This window comes from Pseudophryne corroboree, chromosome 4 (assembly GCF_028390025.1).
Source record: "Pseudophryne corroboree isolate aPseCor3 chromosome 4, aPseCor3.hap2, whole genome shotgun sequence".
Classification (NCBI taxonomy): Eukaryota; Metazoa; Chordata; class Amphibia; order Anura; family Myobatrachidae; genus Pseudophryne; species Pseudophryne corroboree.
This window is the reverse complement of record NC_086447.1, coordinates 18376003-18394816: the sequence shown is the minus strand read 5'-3', so window position 1 is coordinate 18394816 and position 18814 is coordinate 18376003. Positions and strand designations below refer to the sequence as shown.

At 36.9% G+C, this 18814-nt stretch overlaps 19 non-coding genes across 19 annotated transcripts; 7 read left to right on the top strand and 12 right to left on the bottom strand.

The window, feature by feature from the left end:
• Positions 1 to 275: 275 nt before the first annotated feature.
• On the bottom strand, positions 276 to 349 carry TRNAN-GUU (transfer RNA asparagine (anticodon GUU)). The gene has a single exon. It is a non-coding gene; the product is annotated as a tRNA-Asn (tRNA).
• Positions 350 to 2609: 2260 nt separating this feature from the next.
• Positions 2610 to 2683, bottom strand: TRNAN-GUU (transfer RNA asparagine (anticodon GUU)). Its single transcript has one exon. It is a non-coding gene; the product is annotated as a tRNA-Asn (tRNA).
• A 186-nt stretch (positions 2684 to 2869) lies between these two features.
• Positions 2870 to 2941, top strand: TRNAM-CAU (transfer RNA methionine (anticodon CAU)). The gene has a single exon. It is a non-coding gene; the product is annotated as a tRNA-Met (tRNA).
• Positions 2942 to 3776: 835 nt separating this feature from the next.
• On the bottom strand, positions 3777 to 3850 carry TRNAN-GUU (transfer RNA asparagine (anticodon GUU)). Its single transcript has one exon. It is a non-coding gene; the product is annotated as a tRNA-Asn (tRNA).
• Positions 3851 to 4037: 187 nt separating this feature from the next.
• On the top strand, positions 4038 to 4109 carry TRNAM-CAU (transfer RNA methionine (anticodon CAU)). Its single transcript has one exon. It is a non-coding gene; the product is annotated as a tRNA-Met (tRNA).
• Positions 4110 to 4938: 829 nt separating this feature from the next.
• Positions 4939 to 5013, bottom strand: TRNAN-GUU (transfer RNA asparagine (anticodon GUU)). Its single transcript has one exon. It is a non-coding gene; the product is annotated as a tRNA-Asn (tRNA).
• A 186-nt stretch (positions 5014 to 5199) lies between these two features.
• TRNAM-CAU (transfer RNA methionine (anticodon CAU)) lies at positions 5200 to 5271 on the top strand. Its single transcript has one exon. It is a non-coding gene; the product is annotated as a tRNA-Met (tRNA).
• An 829-nt stretch (positions 5272 to 6100) lies between these two features.
• TRNAN-GUU (transfer RNA asparagine (anticodon GUU)) lies at positions 6101 to 6174 on the bottom strand. The gene has a single exon. It is a non-coding gene; the product is annotated as a tRNA-Asn (tRNA).
• A 2259-nt stretch (positions 6175 to 8433) lies between these two features.
• Positions 8434 to 8507, bottom strand: TRNAN-GUU (transfer RNA asparagine (anticodon GUU)). The gene has a single exon. It is a non-coding gene; the product is annotated as a tRNA-Asn (tRNA).
• A 186-nt stretch (positions 8508 to 8693) lies between these two features.
• Positions 8694 to 8765, top strand: TRNAM-CAU (transfer RNA methionine (anticodon CAU)). The gene has a single exon. It is a non-coding gene; the product is annotated as a tRNA-Met (tRNA).
• An 829-nt stretch (positions 8766 to 9594) lies between these two features.
• On the bottom strand, positions 9595 to 9669 carry TRNAN-GUU (transfer RNA asparagine (anticodon GUU)). The gene has a single exon. It is a non-coding gene; the product is annotated as a tRNA-Asn (tRNA).
• A 1092-nt stretch (positions 9670 to 10761) lies between these two features.
• On the bottom strand, positions 10762 to 10835 carry TRNAN-GUU (transfer RNA asparagine (anticodon GUU)). Its single transcript has one exon. It is a non-coding gene; the product is annotated as a tRNA-Asn (tRNA).
• Positions 10836 to 11021: 186 nt separating this feature from the next.
• On the top strand, positions 11022 to 11093 carry TRNAM-CAU (transfer RNA methionine (anticodon CAU)). Its single transcript has one exon. It is a non-coding gene; the product is annotated as a tRNA-Met (tRNA).
• Positions 11094 to 14250: 3157 nt separating this feature from the next.
• Positions 14251 to 14324, bottom strand: TRNAN-GUU (transfer RNA asparagine (anticodon GUU)). Its single transcript has one exon. It is a non-coding gene; the product is annotated as a tRNA-Asn (tRNA).
• Positions 14325 to 14510: 186 nt separating this feature from the next.
• Positions 14511 to 14582, top strand: TRNAM-CAU (transfer RNA methionine (anticodon CAU)). The gene has a single exon. It is a non-coding gene; the product is annotated as a tRNA-Met (tRNA).
• Positions 14583 to 15411: 829 nt separating this feature from the next.
• On the bottom strand, positions 15412 to 15486 carry TRNAN-GUU (transfer RNA asparagine (anticodon GUU)). Its single transcript has one exon. It is a non-coding gene; the product is annotated as a tRNA-Asn (tRNA).
• Positions 15487 to 16578: 1092 nt separating this feature from the next.
• On the bottom strand, positions 16579 to 16652 carry TRNAN-GUU (transfer RNA asparagine (anticodon GUU)). The gene has a single exon. It is a non-coding gene; the product is annotated as a tRNA-Asn (tRNA).
• Positions 16653 to 16838: 186 nt separating this feature from the next.
• Positions 16839 to 16910, top strand: TRNAM-CAU (transfer RNA methionine (anticodon CAU)). The gene has a single exon. It is a non-coding gene; the product is annotated as a tRNA-Met (tRNA).
• An 829-nt stretch (positions 16911 to 17739) lies between these two features.
• On the bottom strand, positions 17740 to 17813 carry TRNAN-GUU (transfer RNA asparagine (anticodon GUU)). Its single transcript has one exon. It is a non-coding gene; the product is annotated as a tRNA-Asn (tRNA).
• Positions 17814 to 18814: the final 1001 nt, after the last annotated feature.

Genomic DNA, 18814 nt, shown 5'->3' with positions numbered 1-18814 from the left:
TTGGCTTTGTGGACACTTTTCAGAGAGCAAATGTGTTAGCATAAAAATAAAGCCATAGTATGGAGAGCTGATTAATCACTCAATTGGATTTCTCTGCCTGCATAATTTTTTTTCTCTGCAACCCCATGCTAAATTGTGCTTCCTGTTTTTTATAAAATGACTTAATCAAATCTGATTGCATCAGAGAAGGCCAGGTACCCTACACTATAAGAGGTGGTTTGAAATTTTGACTTGTCTACTTAAAGATCACCAAAATTTGATCACACGGTCAATTACGTCCCTGGGTGGGATTGAACCACCAACCTTTCGGTTAACAGCCGAATGCGCTAACCAATTGCGCCACAGGGACAGCTTGCAAAAGCATGTACTGACAAAGGCTAAAAAGCATTCATCTAGAAAGTTTCCTAGAAAAAGGTTAAAAAGGCAATAATCTGGAGAGTTTTGCAAGATTTTTCTTCCATTGACCAACGAAGAAACACATTGGTACTTTCACATGATGAGTGAGTACTTCAGGATCTCTGACACTTACACGAGCAGCAGAGTGGCGCAGCGGAAGCGTGCTGGGCCCATAACCCAGAGGTCGGTGGATTGAAACCATCCTCTGCTATGTGCACTTATTTTTTTGTTAATTAAATTCTTCCAAAACTGGAATTGATATTTTGACTCTTTTATTTTTACTTACAGTACAATAACTTTTAACATTTTAATTTGTTTTAATAGTATATTGACAGCATTGTTTTCTTTCAGAAATCCACTTAATTTTCTTTACCCTATTACTGAAATGGTAATTGACAAAAACAAGCTACATTGTCACCAGATGAGCAATGCAAAATGTACAATTGATATTTCAAAATCATCTTTCCATCTTGAATTTCAATGATGCATTGGGGCAACGATTTTGTGAGAAACATCTTCACCCTTAAAGAAAGATTTTCTTAACTTCTTACCTGTGTGCTGGTTAGATATCACCTGGTTTTCACATTAAACAGATTCCCACTTGAGAAAGCAGCAAGGATGCAGTGAGGTTTATGTTTCCTGGTGTCAACCTGTATTATTTCAGTGGACATTGTAATGAGGATGCATCTTGCTGCCTTTCCAATGAAGCAAGTTTTAATCAGTAATAGGTGAAAAACCATTCCTACAAAGGTGTTAATCAGAGACTTGGCTTTGTGGACACTTTTCAGAGAGCAAATGTGTTAGCATAAAAATAAAGCCATAAAATGGAGAGCTGTTTAATCACTCAATTGGATTTCTCTGCCTGCATCATTTTTTTTCTCTGCAACCCCATGCTAAATTGTGCTTCCTGTTTTTTATAAAATGACTTAATCAAATATGACTCTGATTGCATCAGAGAAGGCCAGGTACCCTACACCATAAGAGGTGGTTTGAAATTTTGACTTGTCTACTTAAAGATCAGCAAAATTTGATCACAAGGTCAATTACGTTCCTGGTTGGGATTGAACCACCAACCTTTCGGTTAACAGCCGAATGCGCTAACCGATTGCGCCACAGAGACAGCTTGCAAAAGCATGTACTGACAAAGGCTAAAAAGCATTCATCTAGAAAGTTTCCTAGAAAAAGGTTAAAAAGGCAATAATCTGGAGAGTTTTGCAAGATTTTTCTTCCATTGACCAACGAAGAAACACATTGGTACTTTCACATGATGAGTGAGTACTTCAGGATCTCTGACACTTACATGAGCAGCAGAGTGGCGCAGCGGAAGCGTGCTGGGCCCATAACCCAGAGGTTGGTGGATCGAAACCATCCTCTGCTATGTGCACTTATTTTTTTGTTAATTAAATTCTTCCAAAACTGGAATTGATATTTTGACTCTTTTATTTTTACTTAAAGTACAATAACTTTTAACATTTTAATTTGTTTTAATAGTATATTGACAGCATTGTTTTCTTTCAGAAATCCACTTAATTTTCTTTACCCTATTACTGAAATGGTAATTGACAAAAACAAGCTACATTGTCACCAGATGAGCAATGCAAAATGTACAATTGATATTTCAAAATCATCTTTCCATCTTGAATTTCAATGATGCATTGGGGCAACGATTTTGTGAGAAACATCTTCACCCTTAAAGAAAGATTTTCTTAACTTCTTACCTGTGTGCTGATTAGATATCACCTGGTTTTCACATTAAACAGATTCCCACTTGAGAAAGCAGCAAGGATGCAGTGAGGTTTATGTTTCCTGGTGTCAACCTGTATTATTTAAGTGGACATTGTAATGAGGATGCATCTTGCTGCCTTTCCAATGAAGCAAGTTTTAATCAGTAATAGGTGAAAAACCATTCCTACAAAGGTGTTAATCAGAGACTTGGCTTTGTGGACACTTTTCAGAGAGCAAATGTGTTAGCATAAAAATAAAGCCATAAAATGGAGAGCTGATTAATCACTCAATTGGATTTCTCTGCCTGCATAATTTTTTTTCTCTGCAACCCCATGCTAAATTGTGCTTCCTGTTTTTTATAAAATGACTTAATCAAATATGACTCTGATTGCATCAGAGAAGGCCAGGTACCCTACACCATAAGAGGTGGTTTGAAATTTTGACTTGTCTACTTAAAGATCAGCAAAATTTGATCACAAGGTCAATTACGTCCCTGGGTGGGATTGAACCACCAACCTTTCGGTTAACAGCCGAATGCGCTAACCGATTGCGCCACAGAGACAGCTTGCAAAAGCATGTACTGACAAAGGCTAAAAAGCATTCATCTAGAAAGTTTCCTAGAAAAAGGTTAAAAAGGCAATAATCTGGAGAGTTTTGCAAGATTTTTCTTCCATTGACCAACGAAGAAACACATTGGTACTTTCACATGATGAGTGAGTACTTCAGGATCTCTGACACTTACATGAGCAGCAGAGTGGCGCAGCGGAAGCGTGCTGGGCCCATAACCCAGAGGTCGGTGGATCGAAACCATCCTCTGCTATGTGCACTTATTTTTTTGTTAATTAAATTCTTCCAAAACTGGAATTGATATTTTGACTCTTTTATTTTTACTTAAAGTACAATAACTTTTAACATTTTAATTTGTTTTAATAGTATATTGACAGCATTGTTTTCTTTCAGAAATCCACTTAATTTTCTTTACCCTATTACTGAAATGGTAATTGACAAAAACAAGCTACATTGTCACCAGATGAGCAATGCAAAATGTACAATTGATATTTCAAAATCATCTTTCCATCTTGAATTTCAATGATGCATTGGGGCAACGATTTTGTGAGAAACATCTTCACCCTTAAAGAAAGATTTTCTTAACTTCTTACCTGTGTGCTGATTAGATATCACCTGGTTTTCACATTAAACAGATTCCCACTTGAGAAAGCAGCAAGGATGCAGTGAGGTTTATGTTTCCTGGTGTCAACCTGTATTATTTCAGTGGACATTGTAATGAGGATGCATCTTGCTGCCTTTCCAATGAAGCAAGTTTTAATCAGTAATAGGTGAAAAACCATTCCTACAAAGGTGTTAATCAGAGACTTGGCTTTGTGGACACTTTTCAGAGAGCAAATGTGTTAGCATAAAAATAAAGCCATAAAATGGAGAGCTGATTAATCACTCAATTGGATTTCTCTGCCTGCATAATTTTTTTTCTCTGCAACCCCATGCTAAATTGTGCTTCCTGTTTTTTATAAAATGACTTAATCAAATATGACTCTGATTGCATCAGAGAAGGCCAGGTACCCTACACCATAAGAGGTGGTTTGAAATTTTGACTTGTCTACTTAAAGATCAGCAAAATTTGATCACAAGGTCAATTACGTCCCTGGGTGGGATTGAACCACCAACCTTTCGGTTAACAGCCGAAAGCGCTAACCGATTGCGCCACAGAGACAGCTTGCAAAAGCATGTACTGACAAAGGCTAAAAAGCATTCATCTAGATAGTTTCCTAGAAAAAAAGTTAAAAAGGCAATAATCTGGAGAGTTTTGCAAGATTTTTCTTCCATTGACCAACGAAGAAACACATTGGTACTTTCACATGATGAGTGAGTACTTCAGGATCTCTGACACTTACATGAGCAGCAGAGTGGCGCAGCGGAAGCGTGCTGGGCCCATAACCCAGAGGTCGGTGGATCGAAACCATCCTCTGCTATGTGCACTTATTTTTTTGTTAATTAAATTCTTCCAAAACTGGAATTGATATTTTGACTCTTTTATTTTTACTTAAAGTACAATAACTTTTAACATTTTAATTTGTTTTAATAGTATATTGACAGCATTGTTTTCTTTCAGAAATCCACTTAATTTTCTTTACCCTATTACTGAAATGGTAATTGACAAAAACAAGCTACATTGTCACCAGAAGAGCAATGCAAAATGTACAATTGATATTTCAAAATCATCTTTCCATCTTGAATTTCAATGATGCATTGGGGCAACGATTTTGTGAGAAACATCTTCACCCTTAAAGAAAGATTTTCTTAACTTCTTACCTGTGTGCTGATTAGATATCACCTGGTTTTCACATTAAACAGATTCCCACTTGAGAAAGCAGCAAGGATGCAGTGAGGTTTATGTTTCCTGGTGTCAACCTGTATTATTTCAGTGGACATTGTAATGAGGATGCATCTTGCTGCCTTTCCAATGAAGCAAGTTTTAATCAGTAATAGGTGAAAAACCATTCCTACAAAGGTGTTAATCAGAGACTTGGCTTTGTGGATACTTTTCAGAGAGCAAATGTGTTAGCATAAAAATAAAGCCATAGTATGGAGAGCTGATTAATAACTCAATTGGATTTCTCTGCCTGCATAATTTTTTTTCTCTGCAACCCCATGCTAAATTGTGCTTCCTGTTTTTTATAAAATGACTTAATCAAATCTGATTGCATCAGAGAAGGCCAGGTACCCTACACTATAAGAGGTGGTTTGAAATTTTGACTTGTCTACTTAAAGATCACCAAAATTTGATCACAAAGTCAATTACGTCCCTGGGTGGGATTGAACCACCAGACCTTTCGGTTAACAGCCGAATGCGCTAACCGATTGCGCCACAGAGACAGCTTGCAAAAGCATGTACTGACAAAGGCTAAAAAGCATTCATCTAGAAAGTTTCCTAGAAAAAGGTTAAAAAGGCAATAATCTGGAGAGTTTTGCAAGATTTTTCTTCCATTGACCAACGAAGAAACACATTGGTACTTTCACATGATGAGAGAGTACTTCAGGATCTCTGACACTTACATGAGCAGCAGAGTGGCGCAGTGGAAGCGTGCTGGGCCCATAACCCAGAGGTCGGTGGATCGAAACCATCCTCTGCTATGTGCACTTATTTTTTTGTTAATTAAATTCTTCCAAAACTGGAATTGATATTTTGACTCTTTTATTTTTACTTAAAGTACAATAACTTTTAACATTTTAATTTGTTTTAATAGTATATTGACAGCATTGTTTTCTTTCAGAAATCCACTTAATTTTCTTTACCCTATTACTGAAATGGTAATTGACAAAAACAAGCTACATTGTCACCAGAAGAGCAATGCAAAATGTACAATTGATATTTCAAAATCATCTTTCCATCTTGAATTTCAATGATGCATTGGGGCAACGATTTTGTGAGAAACATCTTCACCCTTAAAGAAAGATTTTCTTAACTTCTTGCCTGTGTGCTGATTAGATATCACCTGGTTTTCACATTAAACAGATTCCCACTTGAGAAAGCAGCAAGGATGCAGTGAGGTTTATGTTTCCTGGTGTCAACCTGTATTATTTCAGTGGACATTGTAATGAGGATGCATCTTGCTGCCTTTCCAATGAAGCAAGTTTTAATCAGTAATAGGTGAAAAACCATTCCTACAAAGGTGTTAATCAGAGACTTGGCTTTGTGGACACTTTTCAGAGAGCAAATGTGTTAGCATAAAAATAAAGCCATAGTATGGAGAGCTGATTAATCACTCAATTGGATTTCTCTGCCTGCATAATTTTTTTTCTCTGCAACCCCATGCTAAATTGTGCTTCCTGTTTTTTATAAAATGACTTAATCAAATCTGATTGCATCAGAGAAGGCCAGGTACCCTACACTATAAGAGGTGGTTTGAAATTTTGACTTGTCTACTTAAAGATCACCAAAATTTGATCACACGGTCAATTACGTCCCTGGGTGGGATTGAACCACCAACCTTTCGGTTAACAGCCGAATGCGCTAACCAATTGCGCCACAGGGACAGCTTGCAAAAGCATGTACTGACAAAGGCTAAAAAGCATTCATCTAGAAAGTTTCCTAGAAAAAGGTTAAAAAGGCAATAATCTGGAGAGTTTTGCAAGATTTTTCTTCCATTGACCAACGAAGAAACACATTGGTACTTTCACATGATGAGTGAGTACTTCAGGATCTCTGACACTTACACGAGCAGTAGAGTGGCGCAGCGGAAGCGTGCTGGGCCCATAACCCAGAGGTCGGTGGATTGAAACCATCCTCTGCTATGTGCACTTATTTTTTTGTTAATTAAATTCTTCCAAAACTGGAATTGATATTTTGACTCTTTTATTTTTACTTACAGTACAATAACTTTTAACATTTTAATTTGTTTTAATAGTATATTGACAGCATTGTTTTCTTTCAGAAATCCACTTAATTTTCTTTACCCTATTACTGAAATGGTAATTGACAAAAACAAGCTACATTGTCACCAGATGAGCAATGCAAAATGTACAATTGATATTTCAAAATCATCTTTCCATCTTGAATTTCAATGATGCATTGGGGCAACGATTTTGTGAGAAACATCTTCACCCTTAAAGAAAGATTTTCTTAACTTCTTACCTGTGTGCTGGTTAGATATCACCTGGTTTTCACATTAAACAGATTCCCACTTGAGAAAGCAGCAAGGATGCAGTGAGGTTTATGTTTCCTGGTGTCAACCTGTATTATTTCAGTGGACATTGTAATGAGGATGCATCTTGCTGCCTTTCCAATGAAGCAAGTTTTAATCAGTAATAGGTGAAAAACCATTCCTACAAAGGTGTTAATCAGAGACTTGGCTTTGTGGACACTTTTCAGAGAGCAAATGTGTTAGCATAAAAATAAAGCCATAAAATGGAGAGCTGTTTAATCACTCAATTGGATTTCTCTGCCTGCATCATTTTTTTTCTCTGCAACCCCATGCTAAATTGTGCTTCCTGTTTTTTATAAAATGACTTAATCAAATATGACTCTGATTGCATCAGAGAAGGCCAGGTACCCTACACCATAAGAGGTGGTTTGAAATTTTGACTTGTCTACTTAAAGATCAGCAAAATTTGATCATAAGGTCAATTACGTTCCTGGTTGGGATTGAACCACCAACCTTTCGGTTAACAGCCGAATGCGCTAACCGATTGCGCCACAGAGACAGCTTGCAAAAGCATGTACTGACAAAGGCTAAAAAGCATTCATCTAGAAAGTTTCCTAGAAAAAGGTTAAAAAGGCAATAATCTGGAGAGTTTTGCAAGATTTTTCTTCCATTGACCAACGAAGAAACACATTGGTACTTTCACATGATGAGTGAGTACTTCAGGATCTCTGACACTTACACGAGCAGCAGAGTGGCGCAGCGGAAGCGTGCTGGGCCCATAACCCAGAGGTCGGTGGATCAAAACCATCCTCTGCTATGTGCACTTATTTTTTTGTTAATTAAATTCTTCCATACTGGAATTGATATTTTGACTCTTTTATTTTTACTTACAGTACAATAACTTTTAACATTTTAATTTGTTTTAATAGTATATTGACAGCATTGTTTTCTTTCAGAAATCCACTTAATTTTCTTTACCCTATTACTGAAATGGTAATTGACAAAAACAAGCTACATTGTCACCAGATGAGCAATGCAAAATGTACAATTGATATTTCAAAATCATCTTTCCATCTTGAATTTCAATGATGCATTGGGGCAACGATTTTGTGAGAAACATCTTCACCCTTAAAGAAAGATTTTCTTAACTTCTTACCTGTGTGCTGGTTAGATATCACCTGGTTTTCACATTAAACAGATTCCCACTTGAGAAAGCAGCAAGGATGCAGTGAGGTTTATGTTTCCTGGTGTCAACCTGTATTATTTCAGTGGACATTGTAATGAGGATGCATCTTGCTGCCTTTCCAATGAAGCAAGTTTTAATCAGTAATAGGTGAAAAACCATTCCTACAAAGGTGTTAATCAGAGACTTGGCTTTGTGGACACTTTTCAGAGAGCAAATGTGTTAGCATAAAAATAAAGCCATAAAATGGAGAGCTGATTAATCACTCAATTGGATTTCTCTGCCTGCATAATTTTTTTTCTCTGCAACCCCATGCTAAATTGTGCTTCCCGTTTTTTATAAAATGACTTAATCAAATATGACTCTGATTGCATCAGAGAAGGCCAGGTACCCTACACCATAAGAGGTGGTTTGAAATTTTGACTTGTCTACTTAAAGATCAGCAAAATTTGATCACAAGGTCAATTACGTCCCTGGGTGGGATTGAACCACCAACCTTTCGGTTAACAGCCGAATGCGCTAACCGATTGCGCCACAGAGACAGCTTGCAAAAGCATGTACTGACAAAGGCTAAAAAGCATTCATCTAGATAGTTTCCTAGAAAAAAGTTAAAAAGGCAATAATCTGGAGAGTTTTGCAAGATTTTTCTTCCATTGACCAACGAAGAAACACATTGGTACTTTCACATGATGAGTGAGTACTTCAGGATCTCTGACACTTACATGAGCAGCAGAGTGGCGCAGCGGAAGCGTGCTGGGCCCATAACCCAGAGGTCGGTGGATCGAAACCATCCTCTGCTATGTGCACTTATTTTTTTGTTAATTAAATTCTTCCAAAACTGGAATTGATATTTTGACTCTTTTATTTTTACTTAAAGTACAATAACTTTTAACATTTTAATTTGTTTTAATAGTATATTGACAGCATTGTTTTCTTTCAGAAATCCACTTAATTTTCTTTACCCTATTACTGAAATGGTAATTGACAAAAACAAGCTACATTGTCACCAGAAGAGCAATGCAAAATGTACAATTGATATTTCAAAATCATCTTTCCATCTTGAATTTCAATGATGCATTGGGGCAACGATTTTGTGAGAAACATCTTCACCCTTAAAGAAAGATTTTCTTAACTTCTTACCTGTGTGCTGATTAGATATCACCTGGTTTTCACATTAAACAGATTCCCACTTGAGAAAGCAGCAAGGATGCAGTGAGGTTTATGTTTCCTGGTGTCAACCTGTATTATTTCAGTGGACATTGTAATGAGGATGCATCTTGCTGCCTTTCCAATGAAGCAAGTTTTAATCAGTAATAGGTGAAAAACCATTCCTACAAAGGTGTTAATCAGAGACTTGGCTTTGTGGATACTTTTCAGAGAGCAAATGTGTTAGCATAAAAATAAAGCCATAGTATGGAGAGCTGATTAATCACTCAATTGGATTTCTCTGCCTGCATAATTTTTTTTCTCTGCAACCCCATGCTAAATTGTGCTTCCTGTTTTTTATAAAATGACTTAATCAAATCTGATTGCATCAGAGAAGGCCAGGTACCCTACACTATAAGAGGTGGTTTGAAATTTTGACTTGTCTACTTAAAGATCACCAAAATTTGATCACAAGGTCAATTACGTCCCTGGGTGGGATTGAACCACCAGACCTTTCGGTTAACAGCCGAATGCGCTAACCGATTGCGCCACAGAGACAGCTTGCAAAAGCATGTACTGACAAAGGCTAAAAAGCATTCATCTAGAAAGTTTCCTAGAAAAAGGTTAAAAAGGCAATAATCTGGAGAGTTTTGCAAGATTTTTCTTCCATTGACCAACGAAGAAACACATTGGTACTTTCACATGATGAGTGAGTACTTCAGGATCTCTGACACTTACACGAGCAGCAGAGTGGCGCAGCGGAAGCGTGCTGGGCCCATAACCCAGAGGTCGGTGGATCAAAACCATCCTCTGCTATGTGCACTTATTTTTTTGTTAATTAAATTCTTCCATACTGGAATTGATATTTTGACTCTTTTATTTTTACTTACAGTACAATAACTTTTAACATTTTAATTTGTTTTAATAGTATATTGACAGCATTGTTTTCTTTCAGAAATCCACTTAATTTTCTTTACCCTATTACTGAAATGGTAATTGACAAAAACAAGCTACATTGTCACCAGATGAGCAATGCAAAATGTACAATTGATATTTCAAAATCATCTTTCCATCTTGAATTTCAATGATGCATTGGGGCAACGATTTTGTGAGAAACATCTTCACCCTTAAAGAAAGATTTTCTTAACTTCTTACCTGTGTGCTGGTTAGATATCACCTGGTTTTCACATTAAACAGATTCCCACTTGAGAAAGCAGCAAGGATGCAGTGAGGTTTATGTTTCCTGGTGTCAACCTGTATTATTTAAGTGGACATTGTAATGAGGATGCATCTTGCTGCCTTTCCAATGAAGCAAGTTTTAATCAGTAATAGGTGAAAAACCATTCCTACAAAGGTGTTAATCAGAGACTTGGCTTTGTGGACACTTTTCAGAGAGCAAATGTGTTAGCATAAAAATAAAGCCATAAAATGGAGAGCTGATTAATCACTCAATTGGATTTCTCTGCCTGCATAATTTTTTTTCTCTGCAACCCCATGCTAAATTGTGCTTCCTGTTTTTTATAAAATGACTTAATCAAATATGACTCTGATTGCATCAGAGAAGGCCAGGTACCCTACACCATAAGAGGTGGTTTGAAATTTTGACTTGTCTACTTAAAGATCAGCAAAATTTGATCACAAGGTCAATTACGTCCCTGGGTGGGATTGAACCACCAACCTTTCGGTTAACAGCCGAATGCGCTAACCGATTGCGCCACAGAGACAGCTTGCAAAAGCATGTACTGACAAAGGCTAAAAAGCATTCATCTAGAAAGTTTCCTAGAAAAAGGTTAAAAAGGCAATAATCTGGAGAGTTTTGCAAGATTTTTCTTCCATTGACCAACGAAGAAACACATTGGTACTTTCACATGATGAGTGAGTACTTCAGGATCTCTGACACTTACATGAGCAGCAGAGTGGCGCAGCGGAAGCGTGCTGGGCCCATAACCCAGAGGTCGGTGGATCGAAACCATCCTCTGCTATGTGCACTTATTTTTTTGTTAATTAAATTCTTCCAAAACTGGAATTGATATTTTGACTCTTTTATTTTTACTTAAAGTACAATAACTTTTAACATTTTAATTTGTTTTAATAGTATATTGACAGCATTGTTTTCTTTCAGAAATCCACTTAATTTTCTTTACCCTATTACTGAAATGGTAATTGACAAAAACAAGCTACATTGTCACCAGATGAGCAATGCAAAATGTACAATTGATATTTCAAAATCATCTTTCCATCTTGAATTTCAATGATGCATTGGGGCAACGATTTTGTGAGAAACATCTTCACCCTTAAAGAAAGATTTTCTTAACTTCTTACCTGTGTGCTGATTAGATATCACCTGGTTTTCACATTAAACAGATTCCCACTTGAGAAAGCAGCAAGGATGCAGTGAGGTTTATGTTTCCTGGTGTCAACCTGTATTATTTCAGTGGACATTGTAATGAGGATGCATCTTGCTGCCTTTCCAATGAAGCAAGTTTTAATCAGTAATAGGTGAAAAACCATTCCTACAAAGGTGTTAATCAGAGACTTGGCTTTGTGGACACTTTTCAGAGAGCAAATGTGTTAGCATAAAAATAAAGCCATAAAATGGAGAGCTGATTAATCACTCAATTGGATTTCTCTGCCTGCATAATTTTTTTTCTCTGCAACCCCATGCTAAATTGTGCTTCCTGTTTTTTATAAAATGACTTAATCAAATCTGATTGCATCAGAGAAGGCCAGGTACCCTACACTATAAGAGGTGGTTTGAAATTTTGACTTGTCTACTTAAAGATCACCAAAATTTGATCACAAGGTCAATTACGTCCCTGGGTGGGATTGAACCACCCACCTTTCGGTTAACAGACGAATGCGCTAACCGATTGCGCCACAGAGACAGCTTGCAAAAGCATGTACTGACAAAGGCTAAAAAGCATTCATCTAGAAAGTTTCCTAGAAAAAGGTTAAAAAGGCAATAATCTGGAGAGTTTTGCAAGATTTTTCTTCCATTGACCAAAGACGAAACACATTGGTACTTTCACATAATGAGTGAGTACTTCAGGATCTCTGACACTTACATGAGCAGCAGAGTGGGGCAGCAGAAGCGTGCTGGGCCCATAACCCAGAGGTCGGTGGATTGAAACCATCCTCTGCTATGTGCACTTATTTTTTTGTTAATTAAATTCTTCCAAAACTGGAATTGATATTTTGACTCTTTTATTTTTACTTAAAGTACAATAACTTTTAACATTTTAATTTGTTTAAATAGTATATTGACAGCATTGTTTTCTTTCAGAAATCCACTTAATTTTCTTTACCCTATTACTGGAATGGTAATTGACAAAAACAAGCTACATTGTCACCAGAAGAGCAATGCAAAATGTACAATTGATATTTCAAAATCATCTTTCCATCTTGAATTTCAATGATGCATTGGGGCAACGATTTTGTGAGAAACATCTTCACCCTTAAAGAAAGATTTTCTTAACTTCTTACCTGTGTGCTGATTAGATATCACCTGGTTTTCACATTAAACAGATTCCCACTTGAGAAAGCAGCAAGGATGCAGTGAGGTTTATGTTTCCTGGTGTCAACCTGTATTATTTCAGTGGACATTGTAATGAGGATGCATCTTGCTGCCTTTCCAATGAAGCAAGTTTTAATCAGTAATAGGTGAAAAACCATTCCTACAAAGGTGTTAATCAGAGACTTGGCTTTGTGGACACTTTTCAGAGAGCAAATGTGTTAGCATAAAAATAAAGCCATAAAATGGAGAGCTGATTAATCACTCAATTGGATTTCTCTGCCTGCATAATTTTTTTTCTCTGCAACCCCATGCTAAATTGTGCTTCCTGTTTTTTATAAAATGACTTAATCAAATATGACTGCATCAGAGAAGGCCAGGTACCCTACACTATAAGAGGTGGTTTGAAATTTTGACTTGTCTACTTAAAGATCACCAAAATTTGATCACAAGGTCAATTACGTCCCTGGGTGCGATTGAACCACCAACCTTTCGGTTAACAGCCGAATGTGCTAACCGATTGCGCCACAGAGACAGCTTGCAAAAGCATGTACTGACAAAGGCTAAAAAGCATTCATCTAGAAAGTTTCCTAGAAAAAGGTTAAAAAGGCAATAATCTGGAGAGTTTTGCAAGATTTTTCTTCCATTGACCAAAGAAGAAACACATTGGTACTTTCACATAATGAGTGAGTACTTCAGGATCTCTGACACTTACATGAGCAGCAGAGTGGGGCAGCAGAAGCGTGCTGGGCCCATAACCCAGAGGTCGGTGGATTGAAACCATCCTCTGCTATGTGCACTTATTTTTTTGTTAATTAAATTCTTCCAAAACTGGAATTGATATTTTGACTCTTTTATTTTTACTTAAAGTACAATAACTTTTAACATTTTAATTTGTTTTAATAGTATATTGACAGCATTGTTTTCTTTCAGAAATCCACTTAATTTTCTTTACCCTATTACTGAAATGGTAATTGACAAAAACAAGCTACATTGTCACCAGAAGAGCAATGCAAAATGTACAATTGATATTTCAAAATCATCTTTCCATCTTGAATTTCAATGATGCATTGGGGCAACGATTTTGTGAGAAACATCTTCACCCTTAAAGAAAGATTTTCTTAACTTCTTACCTGTGTGCTGATTAGATATCACCTGGTTTTCACATTAAACAGATTCCCACTTGAGAAAGCAGCAAGGATGCAGTGAGGTTTATGTTTCCTGGTGTCAACCTGTATTATTTCAGTGGACATTGTAATGAGGATGCATCTTGCTGCCTTTCCAATGAAGCAAGTTTTAATCAGTAATAGGTGAAAAACCATTCCTACAAAGGTGTTAATCAGAGACTTGGCTTTGTGGACACTTTTCAGAGAGCAAATGTGTTAGCATAAAAATAAAGCCATAAAATGGAGAGCTGATTAATCACTCAATTGGATTTCTCTGCCTGCATAATTTTTTTTCTCTGCAACCCCATGCTAAATTGTGCTTCCCGTTTTTTATAAAATGACTTAATCAAATATGACTCTGATTGCATCAGAGAAGGCCAGGTACCCTACACCATAAGAGGTGGTTTGAAATTTTGACTTGTCTACTTAAAGATCAGCAAAATTTGATCACAAGGTCAATTACGTCCCTGGGTGGGATTGAACCACCAACCTTTCGGTTAACAGCCGAATGCGCTAACCGATTGCGCCACAGAGACAGCTTGCAAAAGCATGTACTGACAAAGGCTAAAAAGCATTCATCTAGATAGTTTCCTAGAAAAAAGTTAAAAAGGCAATAATCTGGAGAGTTTTGCAAGATTTTTCTTCCATTGACCAACGAAGAAACACATTGGTACTTTCACATGATGAGTGAGTACTTCAGGATCTCTGACACTTACATGAGCAGCAGAGTGGCGCAGCGGAAGCGTGCTGGGCCCATAACCCAGAGGTCGGTGGATCGAAACCATCCTCTGCTATGTGCACTTATTTTTTTGTTAATTAAATTCTTCCAAAACTGGAATTGATATTTTGACTCTTTTATTTTTACTTAAAGTACAATAACTTTTAACATTTTAATTTGTTTTAATAGTATATTGACAGCATTGTTTTCTTTCAGAAATCCACTTAATTTTCTTTACCCTATTACTGAAATGGTAATTGACAAAAACAAGCTACATTGTCACCAGAAGAGCAATGCAAAATGTACAATTGATATTTCAAAATCATCTTTCCATCTTGAATTTCAATGATGCATTGGGGCAACGATTTTGTGAGAAACATCTTCACCCTTAAAGAAAGATTTTCTTAACTTCTTACCTGTGTGCTGATTAGATATCACCTGGTTTTCACATTAAACAGATTCCCACTTGAGAAAGCAGCAAGGATGCAGTGAGGTTTATGTTTCCTGGTGTCAACCTGTATTATTTCAGTGGACATTGTAATGAGGATGCATCTTGCTGCCTTTCCAATGAAGCAAGTTTTAATCAGTAATAGGTGAAAAACCATTCCTACAAAGGTGTTAATCAGAGACTTGGCTTTGTGGATACTTTTCAGAGAGCAAATGTGTTAGCATAAAAATAAAGCCATAGTATGGAGAGCTGATTAATCACTCAATTGGATTTCTCTGCCTGCATAATTTTTTTTCTCTGCAACCCCATGCTAAATTGTGCTTCCTGTTTTTTATAAAATGACTTAATCAAATCTGATTGCATCAGAGAAGGCCAGGTACCCTACACTATAAGAGGTGGTTTGAAATTTTGACTTGTCTACTTAAAGATCACCAAAATTTGATCACAAGGTCAATTACGTCCCTGGGTGGGATTGAACCACCAGACCTTTCGGTTAACAGCCGAATGCGCTAACCGATTGCGCCACAGAGACAGCTTGCAAAAGCATGTACTGACAAAGGCTAAAAAGCATTCATCTAGAAAGTTTCCTAGAAAAAGGTTAAAAAGGCAATAATCTGGAGAGTTTTGCAAGATTTTTCTTCCATTGACCAACGAAGAAACACATTGGTACTTTCACATGATGAGTGAGTACTTCAGGATCTCTGACACTTACACGAGCAGCAGAGTGGCGCAGCGGAAGCGTGCTGGGCCCATAACCCAGAGGTCGGTGGATCAAAACCATCCTCTGCTATGTGCACTTATTTTTTTGTTAATTAAATTCTTCCATACTGGAATTGATATTTTGACTCTTTTATTTTTACTTACAGTACAATAACTTTTAACATTTTAATTTGTTTTAATAGTATATTGACAGCATTGTTTTCTTTCAGAAATCCACTTAATTTTCTTTACCCTATTACTGAAATGGTAATTGACAAAAACAAGCTACATTGTCACCAGATGAGCAATGCAAAATGTACAATTGATATTTCAAAATCATCTTTCCATCTTGAATTTCAATGATGCATTGGGGCAACGATTTTGTGAGAAACATCTTCACCCTTAAAGAAAGATTTTCTTAACTTCTTACCTGTGTGCTGGTTAGATATCACCTGGTTTTCACATTAAACAGATTCCCACTTGAGAAAGCAGCAAGGATGCAGTGAGGTTTATGTTTCCTGGTGTCAACCTGTATTATTTCAGTGGACATTGTAATGAGGATGCATCTTGCTGCCTTTCCAATGAAGCAAGTTTTAATCAGTAATAGGTGAAAAACCATTCCTACAAAGGTGTTAATCAGAGACTTGGCTTTGTGGACACTTTTCAGAGAGCAAATGTGTTAGCATAAAAATAAAGCCATAAAATGGAGAGCTGATTAATCACTCAATTGGATTTCTCTGCCTGCATAATTTTTTTTCTCTGCAACCCCATGCTAAATTGTGCTTCCTGTTTTTTATAAAATGACTTAATCAAATATGACTCTGATTGCATCAGAGAAGGCCAGGTACCCTACACCATAAGAGGTGGTTTGAAATTTTGACTTGTCTACTTAAAGATCAGCAAAATTTGATCACAAGGTCAATAACGTCCCTGGGTGGGATTGAACCACCAACCTTTCGGTTAACAGCCGAATGCGCTAACCGATTGCGCCACAGAGACAGCTTGCAAAAGCATGTACTGACAAAGGCTAAAAAGCATTCATCTAGATAGTTTCCTAGAAAAAAGTTAAAAAGGCAATAATCTGGAGAGTTTTGCAAGATTTTTCTTCCATTGACCAACGAAGAAACACATTGGTACTTTCACATGATGAGTGAGTACTTCAGGATCTCTGACACTTACATGAGCAGCAGAGTGGCGCAGCGGAAGCGTGCTGGGCCCATAACCCAGAGGTCGGTGGATCGAAACCATCCTCTGCTATGTGCACTTATTTTTTTGTTAATTAAATTCTTCCAAAACTGGAATTGATATTTTGACTCTTTTATTTTTACTTAAAGTACAATAACTTTTAACATTTTAATTTGTTTTAATAGTATATTGACAGCATTGTTTTCATTCAGAAATCCACTTAATTTTCTTGACCCTATTACTGAAATGGTAATTGACAAAAACAAGCTACATTGTCACCAGAAGAGCAATGCAAAATGTACAATTGATATTTCAAAATCATCTTTCCATCTTGAATTTCAATGATGCATTGGGGCAACGATTTTTTGAGAAACATCTTCACCCTTAAAGAAAGATTTTCTTAACTTCTTACCTGTGTGCTGATTAGATATCACCTGGTTTTCACATTAAACAGATTCCCACTTGAGAAAGCAGCAAGGATGCAGTGAGGTTTATGTTTCCTGGTGTCAACCTGTATTATTTCAGTGGACATTGTAATGAGGATGCATCTTGCTGCCTTTCCAATGAAGCAAGTTTTAATCAGTAATAGGTGAAAAACCATTCCTACAAAGGTGTTAATCAGAGACTTGGCTTTGTGGACACTTTTCAGAGAGCAAATGTGTTAGCATAAAAATAAAGCCATAGTATGGAGAGCTGATTAATCACTCAATTGGATTTCTCTGCCTGCATAATTTTTTTTCTCTGCAACCCCATGCTAAATTGTGCTTCCTGTTTTTTATAAAATGACTTAATCAAATCTGATTGCATCAGAGAAGGCCAGGTACCCTACACTATAAGAGGTGGTTTGAAATTTTGACTTGTCTACTTAAAGATCACCAAAATTTGATCACAGGGTCAATTACGTCCCTGGGTGGGATTGAACCACCAACCTTTCGGTTAACAGCCGAATGCGCTAACCAATTGCGCCACAGAGACAGCTTGCAAAAGCATGTACTGACAAAGGCTAAAAAGCATTCATCTAGAAAGTTTCCTAGAAAAAGGTTAAAAAGGCAATAATCTGGAGAGTTTTGCAAGATTTTTCTTCCATTGACCAACGAAGAAACACATTGGTACTTTCACATGATGAGTGAGTACTTCAGGATCTCTGACACTTACATGAGCAGCAGAGTGGCGCAGCGGAAGCGTGCTGGGCCCATAACCCAGAGGTCGGTGGATCAAAACCATCCTCTGCTATGTGCACTTATTTTTTTGTTAATTAAATTCTTCCAAAACTGGAATTGATATTTTGACTCTTTTATTTTTACTTACAGTACAATAACTTTTAACATTTTAATTTGTTTTAATAGTATATTGACAGCATTGTTTTCTTTCAGAAATCCACTTAATTTTCTTTACCCTATTACTGAAATGGTAATTGACAAAAACAAGCTACATTGTCACCAGATGAGCAATGCAAAATGTACAATTGATATTTCAAAATCATCTTTCCATCTTGAATTTCAATGATGCATTGGGGCAACGATTTTGTGAGAAACATCTTCACCCTTAAAGAAAGATTTTCTTAACTTCTTACCTGTGTGCTGATTAGATATCACCTGGTTTTCACATTAAACAGATTCCCACTTGAGAAAGCAGCAAGGATGCAGTGAGGTTTATGTTTCCTGGTGTCAACCTGTATTATTTCAGTGGACATTGTAATGAGGATGCATCTTGCTGCCTTTCCAATGAAGCAAGTTTTAATCAGTAATAGGTGAAAAACCATTCCTACAAAGGTGTTAATCAGAGACTTGGCTTTGTGGACACTTTTCAGAGAGCAAATGTGTTAGCATAAAAATAAAGCCATAAAATGGAGAGCTGATTAATCACTCAATTGGATTTCTCTGCCTGCATAATTTTTTTTCTCTGCAACCCCATGCTAAATTGTGCTTCCTGTTTTTTATAAAATGACAATCAAATATGACTCTGATTGCATCAGA